Here is a 19,960-nt window from a genome sequence, read left to right on the forward strand (position 1 = left end):
GCTTGAAGGATGTATACATATATATATATATATTATATATTTATATGCGTGTGTGTGTGACAGTGGTAGATTCCCCGCCTTTAGGGCACCTGTGTAAGAAATTACACATTTTTTCCACGTTTCCCTTCGCACCCGTACTCGAATTCGCCCAGCCCCATTGCTAAATAAGAACGTTTCTCACCGATGACAAGCGGATGCGGTTTGCGGGAAGCAGGTAGAGGTTTTCTCGTGTTGGCTACGTCGAGTAGTTACCGAAAACGTACACGTAGTATAGTACTTTTATTGAAGAAAAAATAGCCTCACATAAGAAACAAAACGTAACGTGTAAACGATTGTTGACTGCTGCAGCTGAGTACGAGTACCCGTATATACCTGCAATTGAACGGCTGTATGGTAGTAGTAGCACAACTGCGGGAGCGAATGGTGAAATTGGTGTTCGAGGCGATAACTGTGATATGCAGTGATTGAGAGAGTGGCGAGGGGGTAAGATCGAAGAATATAGATAGACAGTTGGGTAAAAGGATCCAGGGATAAATACATATAGAGAAAAAAAACCGTGAGCTGCGACGGGTAGAGAAGTGTAGACGTGCAGTAGTCGCGAGGACTGTTGTTGAAAGAAAGTGAGCAATATAGCACGAAGCGAAAAAAGGGAAACGAAAGAAACAAAACAAAACAAAAAAAAAGGTTCTAGATTTCAGGTGTGTCCCAATGTGACTGTGAGCAGTATATGAACACATTTCCAACGTCTATTTCGAGATTACACATTTAAGTATTAATAAACCACATATGTCCACTATATGACTTGAAAAATACCTATAAACGACGTCAAAATGGAAACAATAAGCATCGAATTAAAATATAAACTATTGAACTTGAAAACGATTTGATACATTAACTGCGTCAAACTGAAAGTAATAATATATTATATTCTTTTCCATCTTATTATTTTCGGCGTAACATTTATAGCAATAAAACGGTTTACGTAAGTGCACTCCGAGGACTTAATGTAATGGGATCGATAACAGACAGAGTAATCGTTGAGAGACTTGAAATCACTCATTCTTATATTATACGAGTATTTCCATTTTATTAAACTCAATTCTGATCCGATTTACAGCTTTTGAAAACATATTTTACAACGTAAGCAGGAATCAACTATATATTCATAATACCTATGCGATTTTATTTAAATTTTAAGTACTTAATGACGTAGCCATTCGTTTCAATTTATTTCAATCATTCCTTGACGGAGTTCTTTAATTAATTTTAATTTTAATTATTTACATAATATTTTGGTTATTTTAGTTGCTCAAATTAGAATAAAAAATGTTTCTTTCTTTATTCATGCCATAGACAAAAGTTTTATTTTAACAATGTATGCATAAAATCATCATTTTGAATAGTTAGGTACTAGGCACCTAGGGAACATTATTTGTACTTATATTATTATCAGAACCATTTTAAGGTACCAATACAATCAATTAAAGTATAAAATGTAAATAGTAACTCTCTTGTTTATCATAATATAATATTAAAGGTGAAATTATTTAACTATCGAGTATATATTGAGTATTATGTTCAATGTTCATGGTAGCATGATGTATTTAACGAAAATAACGATATTTAGCGAAAAAAGCTGTATAGGTATATGGAGTAGTGCGCCCATTAAGTGTTATGCATGAAATCAGTTTTAAAAGTAAATAATTCACAATTATTGCAAATAAATTGTAAATCCCAACATTTAATTTTGTCTTATACCTGTAGGTATTATAAAATAAATGAATAAGCCAACAAAACGTTTATAATCCAATTATTACGGTTCGTACAGTATTTAAGACAGATTTGACTTGAGCCTTAAATCTTTATAATATTATGTATAATATAATAATGCGTGTTCTAATGATTGTAAGACGATAATAAATATTAGGGCCTAAGTATTTTAAAGGTAAGCATTAAAATGTTGGATGTATATTATTAATACAAAATATCCTGTACGTGACGTATGCAATGATGGATACTACGGAACGATATAGTTGTACAATGTACAATTCAAACACAGTGGTATAATCAAACACAAATATTAGAGTGGATAAAAAAAAAAAATATATAATTTATTGTATATGAAATTCTTAAATAAAGGGCATATGAAATTATTATTTCGATCAAAACCTGAACGTCATAAACATTTTAATAAAAACGTATAAAATGTTACTGCACTTACATTAATTAAAAACCTTTTTTAATTAAATAACGATATTATGCTCCCAATCATTATATTTTATACAAGAATATTTTATTTAAAATAATTGATAAACGTAGGTAGGTAGACGGTAGTAAGCTATTCATGAATAAAAGTGAAATTGTTTATTTTTTGTCAATACTAATACCCATAGTAAATTTTAATGAATTATCAAAACAATTTTTTTTTTAATTTTACAATAGGTACCTTTAATCTAGTGCCTTTTGAGCATTCGTATTGGATATATTGTTATGTAACTTACACATATTCGTTAACTAAAGTGTTACATATAATGCTACATAATATTATAAAATTATCATCCATGGTTTAATAACAAAACACGATTTTTGTATTTTTTTACAATTTTAATAATAATCATATTTTAGTATATTATTATGTTTCAGTTACTTAGTATAGTTTTAATGCACAAAATATATTCCAAATTTAGGTGTAAGAAGTTTAAAAAAAAGATACTTACACTTGTATTCATATGTCGTTAAGTTATTCGTAGAATTAATTTTTATAAAAGTATTATAAATGTATTTTGAAAACTTTTTTGTGCAAATTCAAGTATAAGTATTTAAATACTTTTTTAAAAGTATTTTATACGAGACTGCTTTTGAATCTCTTTTGTACATACACAAATTAAAATCAAGCCTTGAATTATTTTAATTGCTGAAGTTTTATTACTTTGCATTTCCTTATCGAGTTAATCAACACAAGAGAAAAAAAACAAAAGATTTATTTTTAATTATTAGCGCTTCACGCTTTACTCGAGAGTTAACACACAAGTAAAGGTATAGATGATAAAATATATATAAATATATATAACTATGCAGTGTGAATATGCATATTATATTATACAGTCGTAACTTCGTGAATAATGCAAGATGAATATTAACAGTAGGTAGGCTTGCATTTGTATATTAAAAAGCGTACAATTTAATAAACCATCAACCAACCGAACAATTCATTAAACATTTTTGTCATCATTTTGGTATTGAAAACATTCACATCGGGGTGTTACACCATTGTAAACAAAATCTATGGTTAGGTCATAAAATGGTTTTTACTAGTAAAACATTATTTAGTTTATTTATCATACTCTATTGATTTGAATTTTGATGAATTTTCATCATTATATAGAAGTCAATTCCTATTAAATTTTAAATCCCATCTAAATTGTGAATTATAATTTATTCCATTTTAATCGATATTTCTATTGATACTGTTTTTATGTTTTCTACAAATAATATACATTTGCATTATGTAAACGGAGTTCATTGAAGTATTGAGATCAATGATTAAAACTATAAATAACTATAGCTGTTCCAGTAACAATATTAGGTAATAATATTATTTTCATACATTTCAAATAAATGACATTTAGATGAAAATAAAAGCAATTATAGAATATTATTTTTTATCCACAAAAATTAAATATTTCTAATTTCAAAATATTTGAGTTTATTTTATTTTGTTATTTACTCATACCCTTAATATAAAATCATAGCTTTTGTGTATTTTTGATTCAAATAGTTTGAAGATTTTAAAATCCAGTGCTACACTTAATTATAATATAGTCTACCCGAAAAAGATAAATTTTAGGGAAAAATTTTCGAAATACTGAAACTATTATTTTCGTTTACATCAAAATAACAGAATTTTTTTTTTTGCCCAGGAATAAATACAGTACAATTTCATAACATTGTAATCACATAGGTACTTTTTCTCTCCCACAGATATGAGATAAATTATAAAGGCTTTATACCCATCTGTATTTAATTGATTTTACAATAATTTAAATTACAACTACGCAATTGGTTTATTATCATTTCGTTACTTATTATTTGTGTCACTGCTAAAGAGGAAACTGTTTGTATCTAGAGGTATATTAGAAACGATGAAGCCGTATGAGAAATTTTCAATTCGGCTATTCTCTATTCTGGATAAGAATGACAAAATTAGAGGATGAATACTGAGTCACTGGCAGTTCTCTTAAGTGATGTTCGTAAATACTATAATATAATACATTATGCTATCTAGTATTTGTTCATGACATTACCAAAAAATACAATGAAAACTGCGGGTGGCTGAGTAATCAGTATTCGTCCACGAACTTGGGCTATCTTATTCTGAATAATGTATAGTTCATATTAAAATAATTTACGAATTAAATAGCTAGCTTAATTATTTGGCTGGTAAATAAAAAACTAGCACCTATATATACAAATGATTTTCAAGTGAAAACAATACTACAGTTAAGAAATGGATAAGCCCAAGAAATTAAATTAAATAAATAAAATAATAACTGAAAACAGTTCATTATCATTTTCGGTAGGTACCTACTAATTTTCGTGTCACTGCTAAAGAGGAAACTGTTTGTATCTAGAGGTATGTAAATTATGAAACCGTGTGAGAAATTGTCAATTCGACTAGTTTTTATGAAATACATTTTCTTATTAAATATCTAATAATAGCATTATGATTAGATGAGCTGGCAGTAATCAAAAAAATTAGTACCTACCATACGCTTTATACTAAGGTTACAGTATAAGGTGTATGGCATCTACAGTATAAAAATTATTTCTACAAGTAAACAACAAAACGTTATGGAATATATAAGTCAAAAGAATTATTTTTGCTTTTAAAAAGTAACAAAGGTTTTTTTTTCCATTAGTAACCTCACCTCAACTATGCATCTTTTTCCGGATGACGTTTTATCATCAACTCCTCTCAGCTAAACAGTTTTTTTTCTTTATATGATTTTCATCCACTACCATTTGTTTAAATGAAATTAAATGTCTCACTTAACTTTAAACTTTCTTTTTTCGACACAACTTAAGGCCCTGTGCCATCCACAACTTAATTTTTTTAGTCAAACCAACATCTCGACAATTGTTGGATTAAATTTTTGTTTTTAAATATATTACAAAATATGTAAACAATAATATTTTGAATGAAATTATATTTTAATTACCTGATGTACATCGTAAGTGTATCGATAAAGTATTCCCCTCCAAACTTTATGAAACCCGTACTATTAATCTGAAAAAAATAAAACATAACATTATATCGATTATAATAATCAGTGATGATAACTTATTACCTTAATGTATAGGATTATTATAATACAACACAAATAGTGATATCGTACGAACCTATAATGCTGTTGTGCATAAATCATCCATTGATTTTGTCATTAACCCTAAATTATATCCACGTACTTTGTAATTTATTGATTTAATTCAATGAAAGTGAATGAGAAAAATTATCAATTATACTTTAACATTATTTAAACTCGTATATTGAGTATACATATTGCCATTTAATTAAATCATCCCTCTACTTAGACTACAAATCCTTAACATAATAATAGAAATGAAATAAAAAAATTGTTTTTTTCGTTGTGCACTGGTTGTCCGTTACATTATTCTCTGTATCCATGCTAACATCCAAGTAAAATTTTAAGAGAAAAAATACTTGAAAATCTATCTCATTAGAAACATAATATTTTATATAAGACAAATAAAAATATTTGATCTTGGCCATGGGAAAAAAATGGTGTAAAAGACGAATATTTTGGTTTATTTAGATACTTGTATATGATTGTTTTATCAAATAAATCTAGGTTTTTGTGACTAGTGGCATCATACGCGTTGTTCTTAAAGTAACAAAAGGCTTCATGTGTGGAAAAAGGAAGTAAAAAAAAAAACAAAATCAAAATATATTTTAATCAAACAAATTTACTTTTAAGAGTAGGGGAGGCATTGTTAATCGTAATCAAAATGTATTTATTTAAATATAACGAAGAAAAACTTTGATAAATACAATTTCATTTTCGTAACATTTCTATAATTATTCTCTCTCCGGTGTAACAAATATATTCCAGTACATTTGGCAGTTAAAGCCAGTTAATGTATACTTCAAAAATTCAAACAAATCTACTTATAATGCTTTTAATATAAGTTGTGTGGAAGAAGTATTTGATAGCCACTTAAAACAAAATTTGCACGCTAATTATTTGACTTAATTAACAAGTAGAGTATTACAAGTTATATATTTACATTAAATTAGATTTAGGTCCTAAGTGTTAGTGAAGAAGCTTTTGTATTAAAAATGATATATATATAATGTTATATTTTTCTTTTTGGAGGGGAAAAGTTAAGTGCTTCAAAAGTTTCATATTATAGCACTAATGTTTGTAATTAATACCAAAAATAAAATAAAAATACACTTGGCTTATGATTATTTGTTATAGTAATTTTTAACCATGCAACCGTGAGTGTAAAAAAAAAAAGTGAATATAAAAATGTAATTAGGAATCTAAGACTAAATATGTTTTTCTTAGTACTGTGTTAGCGTGGAAATCAGTCATAAAACACGAAATTAAAATGAATATAATATTGCCCATTTGTGCATAATGCAAACATTGTGAACACTAAAACAATTACTTAAATATAATTTAAGTGAAAACAAAAATAATACCTTAAAATGAAGTAGAACAATTTAAATAATAAATAAATTAAGAACATAATATGTACAGTAGAAAAGCTAAGCTATCATAATATTATGTAGCACGGTAGTATACGGTCTATCTTGAATTGTACGAATACTATAATATAGTGTATGCGATCTACAGTAAATCAATTGATTAACAGTTGATGATAATAATATATTTATTGTTCTGTACCACTTATGAAAAAAATAAGAAATACAAATTACATAGAAAAATATCATAATGATATTATGTAGTGTGTGGTATAACGTAAATTGGACGAATGCTGTGTATGGTGTATGCGATGCACCGTAAATATAATGATCCATCTGCACTATATACCCTACGTAATTATTACCAATAATTATCAAATGATCGTAACGTGATTGATATTGCACAGTCGAAACTGAAAACAACCAAACTACATAACACGATTTCGTAAAAAATGAAGTACGTAATTAAACGCGCCGATGGGTGAGCAGGATACAACGGACTTTTAGCATGTGGATACCCAAGTAACCGTCAATTACACCAAAAACTTCGTCAAATATGAAATAATAGGGAATGTACACACACACACACACACACACACACGCGCGCGCGCGCGCGCGCACGAGAATGAATGTCTGTGAAGGCCCTATAGGTTTAAAATCGTGCATAAACTGTGTGTGGAACAAGTGAAAAACTCCAGAGTTCCTGGGTAATATCACATTAAATTAGTTAAATTGGATTTGTTGGGTTCTATAAAATTACTAATGAATGTTTCAGATGTATGTCACGGAAGTGTGGCCGAGAAGTTTGAACCAACGTGATTCAATTTTAAGTCATTTTTTTAGACCTATATGGCCATCGTTATACAATTTTTTTCAGCATAATAATGCGATGGTAATTTTTTTAAATTTAAATGCCTTTAATTAAGTTTCAAAAAATATATATATTTGAGATACCTAATGCATCATTGCCTTGTAAAAGGTAGGGTGAAATTGAAAATCGCATACAGCGTGGCGTGTAAGGTAGTAATAATTAATTGTAAGGTAGAAACATGTCCATGCCGTGACGTCGACACGTTGATATGTATATATTGATATATTGTACACCTATCTCACAAATTTGAATTATTAAAATATTAATAATTAATGATATATTTTTTTTTCTAGGTAGGTAGGGAAATGTTTGGTTGTGTGCAGCACCTGTTCTTTTACTTAGCCTACAGTCTAATTTATTATATAAATAAATCAATAAATATTTAAATCTTCAGATATGCCCATTTTTTGCTTGCGTTCCCCTTCTATTTTTTCAACTCAAGTATTGAATACATTTGAATTGATTTTATTTATTATTCTTATGAATGGTTGTGTTTGTACTCAAATTATTTATAATTATATCTACTTATTTTTTTTTCTTATAATATGTAAAATATTCTATATAGTATATAGTAAACAGATCAAAATAAAAGCATATGAAAAATATTAACAATACTTATTTAATGTTTAATTGCATAAAAATAAATATGCTTAAAAATAATATAATGAACAATAAGCTTAACTGTGAAATAAAAATCTGACCATCTCTTTGATACAATTATAGCGAAGATTAATTGAATTCCGTCAAAATTGTAATTTATATACTCGTATATGATACATGTGTTTATAAATTACCAAAAATACGACTTTTTCGTGTATAATTTCAAAAATAGATAAACGAATATGTTGAAAATAAAAAATATTCTAAGTGAAAACAGTTAAAATTATTGTTCATTATACCTATTATTTTTAGCACATGTAAATTATATTTTTTATATATTTCACTCATATAATTAATTATATATATGTTTTTTATTTAAATTTTTATACTACACCTATACTAAATTGTATACGAATGAAATAAAAATAACTCAATAGAAGAAACTAATAGTACGACGTATTTCAATATCACATTATATGCAGAAATTTAATTCTCAACGGTTAATTTATGTTATTTTTACCTTGCAATCAAATATAATACAATTATGGCTCTTTATTATCATAAGTATAAAAAAAAAACGTTAAAAGTATTTTCATTTAAAATAATCAGGCACAGTTGACACAGTAAGTTTAGTACGTTGTCTTAAATAAGGATGTCATGCTTAAGGTATACCAATATTATTACAATATATTTGTAACAAAGCAATACATGCATCTTCGTAGTTCTATAATACTCGTGTAAGGATAAGTTATGCTGTGGGGAAAAATTAAACCTTCCTACAAAGGTTTTAATCATAGCGTCTCATTCAGTAAAACTTTTAATTATTTTTAGTGGCAGTATTCCATTATTATTTTCGAAATTCATTAACCAGTAATGAATGCTTTTTTATAAATTTTTTTTATAAGAAAACAAATTATAAAACCTTTTCAATCCAAATAATGAAAAAAAACGTCTATTAAAACTCTAATTAACTAAAAATATTATAATACATTCAATAGGTCTCTAGCATTTACAACTAACAACTGACATAGACTCACTTGCTTAAATTAACAATTAGCAAAGTCTCACACGTGTGTTACTATAAATAATTTTTACACTTAACAATAATCTAAAAAAATTACTGACCTATTTTCTAAATGGTACTAATTTATTTAAACACAAAAATAGACATTAATGAACTACTATGATGGTGTGAAAATTATAATTATAATATATTTTTGTTCGTAGTTGCCTTCCTGGTATTACATTGCAGCTAGGCGCTAGAAAGTATTTATCTATCTATGCTAATTTTATAAAAGATAATTGTTTTAATAAAATAACAAGTGCATACATTGATTATTTATTAAGCAAGAAGAACATGTCCCTTTTTATTTACTTATTTGTAGGTACCGCATAATAATTAATAGTATTTACAATACTTTCATAAACTTTACTGAATTGATTTTAACTAAACATAATATAATATTACGACGATACACAATACTTTAATGTATTTTTTAATGCGATCAAATAAACTCATACATTTAATAAATAATACTGTGTACATTTTCATGGAAGTTGAAAACCAAAATTGACAATATGATAACATAATAATTGTAGTATAATTAGCAGTATTGAATTATTTCTTGTAACTCTTCCAATTGACATAGTAGATAAAATATAACATAGTAAACAAAATATGAAAAACAAAACAAAAAAATAATACATTATGGTTTGTCAAATTCATAAACAACCAATTACAACTAACGGGACATAAACAGAACATAATATTATTTTATCCGTAGAAAAAATTACAATAGTGCACAACGTTATAAATTACAAAACAAAATAATAAAATAATCTCAATGATTATTAATTTTGTTGATTATTTCTATTCGACTGAATGACCAATTTATACTGCAAATTAAAATCTGGTTTTTATTTTATTTTAAGCCTCTTTAAGTTTGAAACACAATGTTAATCCCCGTAATAAATTAAGCTTCAATTTTGTGCAAGGTTAATCGTATTATTTTTTTCTAACTATAATACAGTATACACATATATATAAATAAATTTTAGAATGAACGATCTTTATGACCGTTTAAAGTTCAAAAAACGTAATATAAACACCACAGCAAACCGAGCGCCACTTTCGAAGGAGATGATTTATGATTTCCATGATAAATGTAAAACAATAATAATAATAATAATAATCATATAAAATTGTTTTTTACTGTGGTGGTATTATTGTATTCAAATATTTTGATGTCAAGAAAACTACGTAAGTACCTATGTAATTGGTATAATATGACGACTTTATGTTTCTACAATAACGAATTTATGTGAGGTATAAACGAATTTTCTACCTACATGACGTCTATTATACAGATATAATTATTAATAAAAACAATGTCTATAAATACATTCACATAATATTTGTTGTAAAATTGAGTGATGTAAGAAAATTCACTAAATTAATTATTATCGTTTTAAACACTCGTCTATGTATAGATCGTAATAACATTATCGTGTGCGAATTATGGTAATAATTAATGACGAATTTAATGACCTTTGCCTTGAGCTTATATACCATATTATATTTTCATATACACACTTCTATTATACAACGTAAAATGTGTACCTATGTATAAACTTGAATATGTATATGAATGATGTTTCACGAAACTTCACACACTATGTGAACATATAAAATGCTATTTTGTATTCTCACAGTTGTATCAGTGCACTCTTTTACTGTTCATGTTTCCACATCACAGTATAGTACTCGAAAATCTTAAATGTTGAGGTCACGATGTGTTTTTAAATTAGATAATATGTAATATTAGGTTCGTATCGGTAATTAATCATACCAATGAACAACGTAAAATTATTCTGGTATCTAGCATTGTATAATGTAATATCCGATTTTTAAGTAAGAAATGCGTAACGGTACGGTTAATACTTATTTCGTTTTGATCATTATTCTCTCTGTCCGTGTCCCGACATTATTCTCCGTAGCGCTACAATAGGAAATGTCAAAAATTAAATTACAAAGGACAAAAATAAAAATGTATATTACATGTTGTCCAATATACAATCCAATGAACAATGAATCATCTCATTTTTACATCCTGCGAGCCGGGTTAGTTGAGTGCCATAATGTAGCCATCATAATATATATTAATATCAAAAGTATATAATATTGTATACATCATTTATAAATTACCTATTGTAAACAATTCGAGAATTCCAACGAAAAAAAATATATTTCGTAAAATATTGTAGGTACAATATCAATATTATAGTAGGTACATTTTAAAAGAGTGAAATTTTTTATTTATTCGAAGAATTTTGTATGAAATTTAAGAGAGAAAATATTTTTAGAAATTCTCTTCGTTACATACTATTTCAGGTACTTTTAACTAAACGTAACACATAAAATACATGCAATCATATTTTATTATACTGCCTAAAATATACATTATACATTATATACGATGTTAACAGCAGTACACATTATACTCGATCAGGGTTTTTAATTCAAATAGTATTCAATTAGTAAATTAAATAGACTCTTTTATCATCCACAACATAAATTAATTTGTTTTATCTTCAACTGTGATTCCATTTCATATTAATGATTATAGGCAATAGGCATCTGCAGTTATCACCCTGCAGTTTAACGAAACTGAGTCTACGCATAGTAAACTACATATGGTAAATAATTTGTTTAATCTACAGAAGGTATATCTTGAAATGTTTCTTATGATATTTCATCAGGCATCAACATTTTAAGATATACCTTCTGTAGATTAATAATTTTTCATAATTTCTATTCCATTTTTTTTTTTACAAATTTAAATTACAAGAAAAAAACGTCTTAGAAAATATGATAAATAATCTTATAATATCACTCAATCGTGAATGATGTAAGTGTGATGCTGATAGTCAAAGTGATAATAAACAATTTGACTGAAGCGGACCTGACTGAACAGTTATTGATTACAATTATATGTAGGTATATTGTGTACCTACTCAAATGTTACCTAAGAATAGTATCTTCAACTCTTACAAAATTACAATATTTTTATACAAAATACGTTACCCAAAATTCGAAAATATATAAACTCGTATCATAGTATATTATTATTCTATTTGATGTGGTACCTAACCTAATCCAGTCTATGACACCAACGCAACAACATGGAAAATATATAAAATGAATAAATTAAACTGGATATAGAGAAGGTTAAAATAATATCTGGACAGAAAGCTGTAGTAATAAAGGATAGCGTATCAGTACTGTAGATACCGATTCAAGATACGACTCTTGCAAGTATTAGATAAGTAATAAGTTATAAGTTATAAAATATAATATTATAATGTTACATTAGAATATAGAACAATGCGTCCATATAACATAAGCCAATCCTTCAAAAAATATGCCTAACTAAAATACCTTTATCATCTAAATTAATTTTGTAAACTGTATATGGTTAGGTGTTTATATGGTTATTGGAAAAACACATTTATGTCGATGTTAATGAACTATATTATAAAATATTATCGTTAGGTATAAAAAAATAATCAATTGAAAACCGATAGAACTGAAATTGTATGATTGGGTGAAATATTACGTCAAAGCCCGCACTTATATATAATTTCATAAAACGGTTTAAGTAATACAACGCCAAAGGATGGTAGGTACACCATATTTTATTATTACTGTTTATTATAAGGAGTTCAAACATTTCACAATTAATTCATATGTAGAACTCGACCTTTATTACATTTGTAATTTATTTTTGTAGCGTTGCAATTTATAGCTAGATGTATGTATAAGATACGTTTTCTAATTGTATTTTTAAAATATAATATTTTTGCAATTTTGGAATTATTTACAAATAGGATATTTACTTAACAATTATACGACACACATGTAAATAAAATCATTAGATTAGTATCTAATTCTTATAAGAATACTGACTTCACCTCACTATACAACCCAAAAATTAATTATCACCAACAATATATGACAACAGCTATGGATTCAAGGAACCTGTATTGTATTAATAAACTATTCGAACGTAGGTGTGCACCAATGCCAATTGATTTGTACAAAACATTTATATTTCTTCATAACAGACAATACTTGTACCTATATTTTGTTTAACTGGAATACGAAACTTGTAGCTTGAAGTATTTAAATGTGTTCTTAAACAGTAGCTTGTAACTATTGTATCTCGTTACAATATATTGAGTATTAAATTGCATGGATTAGCTCCTGATCGTAATTTCCATCAAAGAATTTTACACGCACTCGATGGAAAGCTGTCACAACTCAAGTGTTTAATATTGAGAAAAGATTGTGTGCACCGAATATACCGCGTTTTGCAAGTTATTTATTATTTACACATACGTACTGAGTAATACATTTATGAATATTTATACTTAGAACGCAGTATTCAAATACTTAAAATTACATACAACACTCAACGTAGAAAATAATAAAGTAATTAACTAGGTAATGTTGTTTATGTAGGATTTATAAAATTATTGACACGTTTTGTTCATCACATTAAATCTAATCTACAAAAAAGAACAAAATACACATGAAAAAAAGTAATATATTATATGAAACAATTTTTGTTTTAACCTCCTCTATGAATATTCAAAATCAAAAATAATTGGTTACAATACTACAATACTTCTGCATAATAGTATGAAACCGTTCCGGATTGCATAATACGTATACGATATCCCGTTGCATCCTCTGATACCGATTCGGCACCCCACGTGCTATCGTTTAGAGGGAGCAAGGAGAAGTCGAGCCTTCGAGGCACCGGACGAGTCTGAGTGGGTTGTTTTTTTACTCTTCGTTCGACTAACCGAATAAAACAAGTCGCTTGTGACTTATCATTCTGGTTATGACAAAAGTATTCACATAATAATATTATGTGTGATGTATAAAAATATTATTGGTTTATTGATTTCACTCTTTCCTGTTGGACGGATAATATTAGCCAATTAGCATGCCCAAGTGTATCGCCTGTGTCACTACAATAATATGATATATGTCTAACAATTAACCACAGAGACATAATATTTCACATTTTATTAATTTATCGATACTGTGCCCAACCTCGACTGCCGAGACCAGAATGATCCTCTTGCCTATCATGATATCGGCTATTGAAGAGTCTTTGTTGGTATAGTGTAATGTTTTATTTATTATACACTCAGATTATATGTCTTGGAGTTGTATGTGACAATTCGCTTTACTATTATTTAATCAGACTTTTTATTAACGGCTTATTCATTTGTCTATTCAATAACGACTGTAAAAGCTATTTGAATTTTAAGTAATCGTTGTTATATTAAACATAATATACATCACGAATTCACTCTCATATACAAAGTATTAAAATCAAGAAAATTGAATAAGTACAGAAAGAAAAAAAATTAACAAATGCACATAAAATACTAGAAATGTTTTACTGGCATTTGATAAAAAAAAAAAACTTAAAACTAATTTACAATCTCGGGAAAATTTAAGAAATAATGTAATGTAATTTTTCTTTTGCGCACAATATTCAAGGTATAATATGATACCAATTCTTCATAAATTTAATAATACAATCTATGAATTATTTTATTTCAAAACTGTTTTTCATCGTTTATAAAAAAAAATCAATATTTGTTTCGCAATGTAAATTATAATATTTCTTGACAAATGATTATTACTTTTTTATGAAATTTAATCATAACTACAATGTAACATTCATTGTCATAAAATTATAATAGTAATATTTAAGTTTCTTGGTTTTACAATATGTGTGTGTGTGTGTGTTTTTTTTTTGTGTATGTCACCAGCTTTTGAAGCAGTAAAAATTTTTAAATTTCAATTGGACATTGTTTGTACATTAAGATCATTATTTAGTTTGAAAAATTATACAATATTCGTAAGTATTTTACAAGAAATTTAAAAAAAAAAGTTTAGCATGAAACCACATACTTCATTTGTAAACAATTGAAAGTTATAATTTTATCGATAATAGATATTAGAAGTATAATACTTATCCTTGAAACAAAAAAAATATTACTTAAACTAGCGATTTGTGTATAAACAATTAAATGTTTGAAATATTTAAATGAACAAGATTAAGTATATAATTATATTTATAGATATTTTAAAGATAAAGTTTTATTTTCTTAAATTGTTGATAAAAATGATTAAATTTGTCAAAAAACAGTACTGCCGGATTTAAAGTACCTAGCCAGTCTCCTTTATACCAACAAATTAAATAATTATTTTTTTACAAAAATAGTATTAATATTAAATACAATAATAATAATGAATATAATAATATAATTTGTAAGATATTTTCGATACCATTTTCTCTTGTCGATTTAAGTACATACTATTATTCTATTAAATATTGTCAACTGCCAATTTTAGTCAATTTACGTATATTACGTAATATTGGTATAATGTCTATTCAATGTCAACATTATCTAACCAAATCAGCTATTGTCAATAATAACTAGTCATTACTGAAAATTACTGATTGCTGACATTGGTGGTTAGATATATGTATACATAGAACATATGTTACACATATACATTACAATTGCCTTCTCTTGGAACACAAAGTAATAACTTTTTTATTTACTTTGACATTACTAAAACTTCATTCCTGATTATCTGTATAGTGTCTTCGTGTAACATAATCCGACTTTTTAGTCTAAATAAAGTACCATAAAGTTTTCACAAAAAAAAATATGCGAAACATACATTTCAAAAGTTACAATTCTCATCCCGTAAAGGTCACAATACAATAACAAAATTACTACAATATAAAATAAATAATAACAATAAAAGTGATATACTATGGTCTATGATTATAACAATATACACTACGGGGTAGTTCCTTTATCAATAAACACTCATATAATTTCATGAAGTACCTATTAATGTTATAATTTTATTAAAAATAAAATTTATTTTAAATATTTCTATAATTATCAATGATTTTGAAAAAAAAAATATATTTATATATTTTAATTACTACTTGTTATCGTTATCATTTCTTAAGATTTGATTATGTTTCAAATAAAAACATAAATATTATGATCCAAAGTAGAATATTTTTGCCAAGATTTTGATGTATAATTACCGATTTCCATACTAGCAACAGAATAGGTATTAGTTATAAGTATTTAAAATATAGACAAGCGGAGAAGTGGTCAAACACATATTGTAGGGTGGTCCTGTGCAACACCACTCCGCTCATCTAAACTTTATAGCCACTTCCTAATGAAAACACAATTTTGTTGTTATTTTTTTTTTAATTAAACAATTAAAAATGTACACTATTCAAGAGAATACAAATTTTGATTACCAGCTTTTGAAATATTAATCTCAACTTGGTTTCTCAGTAATGAAATTAATGGGTCATAGAGAAATTTTAAGTTAAAAATAAATTCGATCGATCGTCATGTTTATTATTATTACAATACACGATTTTTACCTGGAAAATATTTATTCATAATTTTTATGTCTTATACATAACTACCTACATATCTTACATAATATGAATACCATTAATTTTTATGTTTTTTGTTCGTTATCGTTGTTTGTTATTTTCCCCACCTCGTCTTATTATCATGGCGATAAGGCACGGTGATTTATCACTCACGTGTTAAAACTACTTCAGTCAGAGTGACAAGAGGAGTCGTATATAGTCGGTATATATATGGGGCTGCATAATAATATAAATACACTGACAGAGTTGCACACGCAATATTGACCTCGGAATATTGTAAATGTAATCGTTTCAATACGAACACACAGACGTGCAGGAATCATAACCATCGGAGGGTATAAACGATACGAACCGACAATTTATCAAAACCCCTACCCGAGGGGTTGTCATCCGGGAAAACCGCCCAAAAGTTAATTTTCTCTTTTCAGCTGAAAGACGTTTTATCAGTTTTTGTGTGGTCGTTTTACGCCACGGCCGACCCGGTACTGCGGGGGTATAGACTATATAATTACTAAACAGTTTGATTAATCGAAGGATTGCTGCAGCTCATTCCAATTTTATTTCGTTAGTATCAAATTTAATATTTTTATATGTACATAATGCGTGTGTGTGTGTGTGTGTGTGTGTGTGTGTGTATATATACACCTCGTTTTATGCCAGCATGTTTTTGCCATACGAAGCATGATTGACATTCACTTTAATTATATAACAATAATAACTTATACAAGAAAATATAAATTATCCTCTTATAAAAAGTAATTTAATTAAACGTTTTCAAATTCATAATGTGTTTTTAATTAATTATAATTGATTGGAAAAACAAGTTTTTGAACAACATAAAAGGATAAAAATGTAGTATTTGTATACTACAGCAGTCATTATAATACTTGTATGTTATGTGATTAATAGCTGTCAACCTGCAATATGGTTTAATATTTTCCTTCGTGGTGTTATTCTAGTATTATGTTTAATTTTATTTAAAGTGTACAAGGTAAAAAAGTTCAGACAGGGATAGGTTTTAGTATAGATTTTAATAATTTACTCTGAATCAATTTTCTTCTATCACCTGAATTGATTTCAAAAATCACAGTGTATTTTAAAATGAATACCAAAGTATAATCTCTATTAGAACATAGTCCGTAAAATTAATTTCCTCAATAATTTATTTTTGTGCACTTTAAAATGTAAAATTACAATAAAAGTGAATGGGACACAAAAATCACAGACATAATACCTACTATGCTTAACTTTTACGATTTCAAAAATACAATGAAAAAATGTTGTTCTGTTAAGATTCAAACTTAAATAAAGCTGATCATAATATTCAGTACATCTTGTTGTCGCTGTCCTGAACAGTTTTGCGTTTGGGAAGTTCACAAACATCAACTGGAAGAGGTGTTCAGGAAATGGGTGGCAATCTACTAATAGGCTCACAAAACACAATATAATAATGATATTAAAATATCATACTCAGCGTATAGTAAATCATTTGACTGTTGCATAGGTACGTCGCACATGTGAGAAAAAATGTTTAACCAATCGCCAATGGGAAATATTATTTCGAATAATTTAAAAGTCCGAAGACTATCTGTTTTATACAGTACATATTCTATTGAAATCTCAACTGAAATGACCACTAGGCGCGTGTCGGTCAACGTTCACTTTTCATGGCCACTGTAGCTTTATTATACACCAAGCGAGTTTCGGTCTCATATATCATACAATGCTGTCCATGTGTGCAACCATATCGCGCATCGATTAGTGTTACGAACAACATTGCAGTCTCTCTCATTCAGTGTTTGTGACGATAAAATATTATAGCACATAGGTACGCACACGCATAACAGTGTTACATTTTTAATTTATACACAATTTATTATAGTCGTAAAGAAAATACATCAACATGTTGCCCCGCACCCATTCTCTCGTTTCAGAATTAGCGCGATATTCCCCTCCCATATTTTTAAAATATTTCATTGGACATTTTGAGTCACGATTCAGATATTATATATTTTTTCTAAAATAATTTATTATTTTCCCGTGTAATATTATACGAACAATATTAAAACGATGTACTATTATATTCACTACCTATAATAATTAGCCATTAGGACCTATATCATACTCGTTTCGAACAGGGTCGTCGACCGCATATACGTCTTGGTACACCTCTGTTTGAGTCCGTAAAATAAACAGTAGAACATATTACGTATTTACAACTATTATACACACTCCGACGACTCCTGTAGTAGGATTGTCAGCGCAAGGGTTGAAATCCGGGTGCCTAAACTTCATTCATAATATTATTTCGTTTGGAAAACGGAGCTTGAAGGACTCTCCGAATTATCGATAACCACTCCTGCTCCAGCTTGCATTTCTGCAGACTAAGCAAATGAGAAATATTATTACAGAGACCGAATGGGCGACCTCAAGGCGCATTACAATTGCTTATATAGTAGTTACTAGTTTTCAAAGGGACGATTTGTCGCCGGTGAACGTATATAAAGTCGGGCACACGTATTGCATAACAAACTTTGCGGACAAAGTTGCCCGCGTATCATAAAACAATTTGATCAAGTTATTCCGCATATATTGTGTATACGGTTTTAGACGAGTGGCTGGTTAGTTTAAATTTATGATAACCAAAACAGAACCCATTGCTCAGTTCCCCGGAAAACCGTTCAGTATTGTTGGGAGTCATCATTTTGCATCAGTCTGTTACTCAAGAAATATTGTCTTCTACATATATATTATCCAAAGACGTTACTGTATATTATAATTGCCTGAGATGTACTGTGAATATATAATTATTATGAATATAGATTTCACATTTACTGTACACATAGCACATATTATAATATACACTAACGTATCATGTTGTTTTGACATTCGTGAATTCTAACACAAGCAGATTTGAGTGCAACTGAGGACTCGTGGTACTGACAGGTTTGATTACCATTATTCGCAGATACCACCCTTCTGCCCCATCCTATGTCGAACTATATCTTCAATAGTAATAGGGAAAAAACACATTTATTTCAAAAGAATGTCGTCATTCTAGGAGATGATTTGATGTTTACTCAGCAGACGAGCTTTTAATTGGATAGAATATAATACCGTTTAATGATCATATAACATGTTAAAACAATCTGTTGAAGAAATATAAATTTAAATAATTATATCTATAATACTTAAAATGTGGATATACCTACTAATTCCTACTCAAAAAAATAT

The 19,960-nt window shown here is 27.7% G+C and overlaps 1 protein-coding gene across 1 annotated transcript in view; it reads right to left on the reverse strand.

Annotated features, from left to right (window-relative positions):
• Window positions 1–19,960, reverse strand: part of LOC111027081 (octopamine receptor beta-2R-like) — a 177,111-nt gene that overhangs the window by 90,501 nt on the left and 66,650 nt on the right. Inside the window, exon 3 of the mRNA XM_022305298.1 lies at window positions 5,220–5,287. The gene's annotated coding sequence lies outside the window, so the exon portion shown is untranslated. The remainder of the gene's footprint in view (window positions 1–5,219; window positions 5,288–19,960) is intronic.

Source organism: Myzus persicae, unplaced genomic scaffold (genome assembly GCF_001856785.1).
Source record: "Myzus persicae strain clone G006 unplaced genomic scaffold, MPER_G0061.0, whole genome shotgun sequence".
Classification (NCBI taxonomy): Eukaryota; Metazoa; Arthropoda; class Insecta; order Hemiptera; family Aphididae; genus Myzus; species Myzus persicae.